This window comes from Mustela nigripes, chromosome 13, assembly GCF_022355385.1.
Source record: "Mustela nigripes isolate SB6536 chromosome 13, MUSNIG.SB6536, whole genome shotgun sequence".
In the NCBI taxonomy this organism is placed as follows: Eukaryota; Metazoa; Chordata; class Mammalia; order Carnivora; family Mustelidae; genus Mustela; species Mustela nigripes.
In genome coordinates, this window is record NC_081569.1 from 5,151,613 (window position 1) to 5,157,612 (window position 6,000).

Consider the following 6,000-nt stretch of genomic DNA (forward strand, 5'->3'; position numbering starts at 1 on the left):
CCCAGGCCCCTCGCCAGAGAAGAGTTTTTAGGAGACAGCGGAAATACCTAGACAAGGAGAGGCCCCGAACATTTGTCATGTGAACCTTCCAGGGAGTCAGCCCCAGCAGCCTGCTTGTCCCACACTGTCCTGATCCCTCAGGACCAAAGCCCCACCCACACCAGGGTAGCCACTGGGGAGGGGACTGCCCTGGGTCGTCCTCTTCAGCATCGGACTATCTCTGCCCATTGCCAGGAAGCCTGTGCAGCTCAGACATGCCCTGTGGTCTGGTCCCTAGGCTTGGGCGGAGGCTTCTGGCTCCAGGCCTACTTGACCACCCTCTCTCCTGGACCCGGAGCTGCAGGGAGCAAGGTCAGGCCCAGGACAGGCAAAGAACAAACACGCAGTGTGGCAGGAGAGGGGGTAGGAGGTGAAATGAGGCAGAGCAGGAGTCAGGGTAAATAGAAGGCCACGGGGAGGTGATGGCCAAGAGTCTGCACTTTTATCTTAAGTACTGCCCAGACCCTGCTCGGCGCAAGCCCGGCCCCAGCCCGGCAGAGCTGGCCAGGGACTCTGCAGGAACATTTAGAACTCTCAGTCGTCCGCCAGGACCTGACAACATGTCATTGTTACAGTCACGGGCGTAGATCGTTTTCTTCTAAATGGTATTTTTGGCTTGTGTTTATTTGCTTTGATACCAAGAGACAGGAGGCAGGGTCACAGGCTCGGCACACTTTTTCACCCAGGACTTCGGGGAGAGGGTCCCTTGGGAGTCCAGGTCCCACCGGGGACTGTGACCCCCATGTTCCCCCTTTGCCTTCTGCCCCAGCCCCTGTATAACCTGCCTAGCCCAGCCCAGCAAGTCCTGGCCACGGTGACCAGTGATGGCCAGGATCTGATGTCAGAGAGCTCAGTCAGGTCCCTGCCGCAGCCACCAGCCCTTAGAATGGTCACTGGGATCAGTGATGTGGGTTCACCGTCTGCTGTACATGTATGTGACCCTGAGCAAGTTGTCTCACCCCTGTAGGACCAAACGTTCTCATCTCTGAAACGGGTATGCTTCCTTTCCAGAGGATTACGTCTGACGCCGTGTGTGAAGCATTCAGCTTCAGGAACACATTGCAAGTACTCGACAAGGGTTGGCCATTACGGTTATTTTCATCATCATTACTGTCGGCCTGACCACCTTACAATCTCCTGTTGACACGGGATTTCACTGCCCGAGTTTGCATTCGTGTTTATGATTGTGTTGGCATCAAGCAGTCCTTTTTAATTGCTGCTGGCTAACAAGAAAAGAACAGAGGCGGATTTAATGCGTAAATGATGCGTTGAAGCCAAGTGAAGGCCAAATGATGTAACAGCCCACTGTGTAAACAGAAGTATTGCAGTAATTCAAATAGAGAAAAGTGGTGGGAGCACTGAGTCATCCTGCACGCCGCGCACCCGTCGGGATCTCAGGCACCCGTCGGGATCTCAGACGCTGAAGGAGCGCTGCTCCCATTGGTGGGTTCCCCGGTCCCCACGAGTGGCGATTGGTTTCAGCCAAACAGCATCAGCCTTCCCTTTAGACGAATGTTCATTTTGAACTATACGGGGTTCGTAGTTTTGTTTGTATTTATTACGTGAGTTTCTCTCCAGAATGTATTGCTCAGTAAAAAAACAAATTCTTTTTTTTTTTTTTTAAGATTGTATTTATTTATTTGACAATGAGCAAGCGCGAGCAGGGGGAGCAGGAGGCAGAGGGAGGAGGAGAAGCAGACTCCCCGCTGAGCAAAGACCCCGATGTGGGGCTCCATCCTAAGACCCCGCGATCATAACCTGAGCCGAGGGCAGAGGCCTAATGGACTGAGCCACCCAGGTGCCAAAAACAAATTGTTATATGCTACCTTTTGATAAGAAGGGGGAGCATAAGAAAATACATGGAGAGAAAGATAAATGTCTATGTGTATGTATAGATGTATTTTTTTCTTTCTTTCTGGAAGGATAAGTCAGATCTAGTAAAAATTGGTGCTCAGGTATAGCGGGGGCCATACAGAAGGGGCAGAGCTAGGATGGCTTTATGCATCTTTTTCTGTATAGTGTTGACCTTTGAATCATTCTGGGTGGATGGCTGGGTAAGAAGTGTGACAAGAAACGTGAGCCTAACAGAACAACAGTAGCGTTCCTCGAGCAGCACTGGGGAGACTGCGGGGGGATCTCTCTCCCGTAGAGGGAACGCTGGAGGCTCACTGTTGCTGATAAACAGCCCTATTGCTTCCTGGGAGAACTCTCTTCCTAGAATACTATCTGGAAGTATTTCTTCTGTCTAAACAATGAGAAGGTCAGGAAGATTAGCCCTGGCAGGACTCTCAGATGAGCGAGCCCAGAAAGCACAATGCTGTGGCCGGTGCTGGGAGATGGGGTGTAGCCACCTGTCCCCCATGTGGCCAGCCCGCCAGGTGCCCTGTAGAGAGCTCTGTCCTCTAGTGTGCCTAAAAAGGCCCCTGCAGCCCCCAGCCGCCAAGCAGGCATCCGGAGAAGCAGCTGCCAGCAAGGCCCCACCAGACCTACCAGCCCAGTCCATTCACCACGGCGGGCTGCCCACGTCTCCTGCGCGTCATGATGTGGACAAGTCAGGACCTGCCAGTCTGACCTCAGAGCTTAGAGGTCAAAGGAGCAGGTAGCTCGCAAAATAGGTACAAGTCACCTCGGGGACCACCTAGGGACCAGGCCACACCAAAGGCTGCTTTGAGCACAGACAGCATTGCAAGGAGGCTAGCAACTCTCCTATCTAGGAAAAAAAAAAAAAAAAAGTCTGACCACCCCAGAGAGCTGCAGTGAGTACAGAAATTTCGTGCCGGAAAGCCTGGTTTTAGCCCGGTGTGGAAGCATTGGGAAAGCATTCCTGCTTCGGAAGGAAGGAGGAAGCCACTTAATCGCAGAGGCGATCGATTCAAGCCAGGTGCCGGCTGAGAACTTCTCAGGCATCACCTGATGCGCGGGATAGATCTTTATCCCGTTTTACAGAGGAGGGAACTGGGGCCCCAGGAGGTGATGTGATCTGCCCCGGGGGCCTGCAGAGCGGGATCTGGACGGACAACCAGCAGCACACCTGGAAGGCCTCTCACGAGGTGTGTGTGGGGGCGAGGCGGCGGCACCACGGGACACACATTTCAGAAACGGCAACACAGACTTCTGGGAGGATACGGGCCAGCGGGCCTTGTCCAGGGAAGAGTCAAACGTGAACCTCAGCCCAACAGCCTGTGCCACGTCACCCGCGGGAACTGGCTTGTGATGCAGTCGTGGTTCAGCCTCTTCTAGAGCAGAGAGCTGAGTGGTTTAAGCATATGGGCTTTCCATGATGGGTCCCCAGCTTCATAGTGAGGGTCTCCCTCTTTCTGACTGTGACTCCCAGCAAGCCGTCTGGACCTCAGTTTCTGAATCTGTAAAACGGGGCTGCTCCCAGAGCCTGCCTCGTGTTCTGAGCCGTAAATGAAGCAATCAGCAGAAGGCGCTTAGCCCCGTCACGGAATCAGCAAACGAGTGCCCTAGGACTTCCAGGCATTCAGTCAGGGCAACCCTTGCTGCCTGGTCACTTGCTTGGATGCCCGCATAGGTGTAATTTTAGAAGACGTACCTGAGTGCACCTGAGCATTGGGGTCATGGAACCCTCAGCCTGGCAACCCTGGCCAACGCTGAGCCTGCAGGGGTGTGGCTTCTCAAGGTGATGAGTGACACCCCATCTTTCCCAGCCTACAGACCCTCTGACCAAGTGATGAACGTACTCAGCTTCCCCAAGGCAGTTCCCTACCTACAGGGAACATGGGAGGGTCACTAATGATGCCTCCGGCGTAGGGCTTTTGTAGGGCTCCCCCCTTCCTCCCTACATATCTTCTCCCCACCATAGTCAGTGAACTTTGCAAAAAGTCTAATTAGTAACATTTTCCAAAAACTGTCCCGTGCTCTGAGAATTCGGTTCAACACCCTGACTGGCCTGCCATGGCCTGACTGGCCTGCCATGGCCTGACTGGCCTGCCATGGCCTAACTCTGACCCATCCCATCTCTTCCGCTCTGGCTGCTCCCACCGCACCAAGAAGTGTCTGCTTTCCAAGCACACGAGCTCATGCCCAGACCTGTGACCTCCTGGTTTCCTTGGCCTGGGACGTCCTCTCTCCAGATCTCCACATCACTGCCTCCTTCTTAGCTTCAGTTCCAGTATCACCTCTTCCAAGAAGCCTTCCCTGACTACGCTAGGGACAGCAGCTGTCACCCTCCCCCAAGCACTACATTACCCTCTTTATTATTTATGCTGTACTTCATGGTGATCTGAACTTCTCTTGTAACCTGGCTTATCCATCTGCTATCTGCCTCCCTTACCACAGGAGCACTGGAGGAGGTCCTGTGCCCACAAGGTGCTCAGTCAAGGTCCATGGAACAGATGCATGAGGTGTACAAGCAACCCTCCCCAAACAGGGTTTCATGGTCCCAATACCTTAGCCTCACCCCGAGTTCTCTCTGTGCTCCCCGGCCTCACTCGAGTCTCAAGAACCTTGGTTGGAGGTCTCCACCAGCGGAAAAGCTCTTGAAGCCCCTCATTGTTGGCAATGGCTCTCCCTCCTGGGTCTCTCCAGCACCCTGCTCGGCCAAGTGCACCCCCTGCCCCAGGCACTAGTGCTGGGGCCTTTAATGGGCAGGTGGCCCCCGTGAAGGTTCTCTGCTCCCAGGGTGTACCGCGCCGTGGAGCAAGAGCGCCCGCCCTCCTCCAGTATTAACTGACTTTCTCCCCAGAGATGTTTGTTTTAGGGATTAAAGTTAGTGGAAGAGCCTGTAAGGTCCAGAATCATGTATTTCCTTCCTGGCAGCCAGCACCACATTTGTCATCTCGTTTCCCCAAGCCCCTGATAATAGGGTTCCAAACACATTGCTTTGATAGCATCGTACAAGGGCAGAACTCCAGCGCTTCCCCGGAGGGGGGCCGGGCGCTCCTGGCTTCATGCCCGCTTTCCCTCCTTTCTGAGGCCAGCCGTGAGGCCCACGATCATCTTCTCTTCTGTTTTCTTCTCAAGTACCACACTGATCTTAAGGACCCCCATGCATCAGTCAGTCAAGAAATAGGCTAGCACATGTTCGTAAATTTTCCAAATAATACCTTCCAAGCACTATGAGTTTAAACAAGCACATTTTAAAAACAGATCAATCGAGATATGATTGACGCACTCTGAACCGCTCGGGTTTAAAGGGTTCCACCTGATCCGTTTTGACATCCGTGCACACCCGTGAAACCCTCCGCCCCACTGAGATCACGAAGGCTGTCTGTCACTCCCAAACGCGTCCTCCCGCCCCTCCTGGCCCCTCTTCCCCAAGCAGCTACCAATCTGCTTTCTAAATACACATTTAAGGCAAAGCTGTCTCAGTGCGATCCCTGGGATTGTTCCTTACCTGGGTTCGGCGTTATCCTGAGTGTTACTGAGGAGATGCTGTAGAGACACAGAGGGCTGTTTGCCATGGGGCTTAGCAGTTTTCTCCCTCACTGCCAGGTGTCTGGGTGCATGGTTCCCGCAGACAATTCCTGCTGCCTCCTGCGCCATTCCCTTACCGAACTCTGGACCAGTGGCTCTCTGCTGGGTGCGACTCTGGCCCCCACCCCCAGGGGATATTAGGCAATGTCTGGGGAATTTTTTTTTAATGGTTGTCACAGTCGGGTGGTGGTGCCCCTGGGATGAAGTGATTAGAGACCAGCGATAGTGCTAAATATCCTACAATACACAGGACAGTCTCCACAAAAAAAAGAATGATCCAGTGGCCCGAGGGGTCAATAGTGCTGATGCTGAGAAACCTTATTCTGGATCCTGAGAAACTGATTGGAAAACTCAACAAGAGTCATGAACATGGACTGTTTTCGGAGCACCTATGTGGCTCAGTTGGTGAAGTGCCGGGCATTCGGCTTGAGTCATGATCCCAGGGTCCTGGGATCGAGCCCTGCATGGCGCTCCTTGCTCACCGGGGAGCCTGCTTCTCCCTCTCCGGCTCTTCCTGCTTGT

At 53.6% G+C, this 6,000-nt stretch overlaps 2 long non-coding RNA genes across 2 annotated transcripts in view; one reads left to right on the plus strand and one right to left on the minus strand.

Annotated features, from left to right (window-relative positions):
* The window catches only part of LOC132029071 (uncharacterized), a 25,206-nt gene extending 23,360 nt beyond the window's left edge, over positions 1 to 1,846 (plus strand). The window contains exon 6 of the long non-coding RNA XR_009407685.1: positions 1,051 to 1,846. This is a non-coding gene — a long non-coding RNA (uncharacterized LOC132029071). The remainder of the gene's footprint in view (positions 1 to 1,050) is intronic.
* LOC132029072 (uncharacterized) overlaps positions 1 to 6,000 on the minus strand; it is a 21,459-nt gene extending 15,459 nt beyond the window's left edge. The window contains exon 1 of the long non-coding RNA XR_009407686.1: positions 5,399 to 6,000. This is a non-coding gene — a long non-coding RNA (uncharacterized LOC132029072). The remainder of the gene's footprint in view (positions 1 to 5,398) is intronic.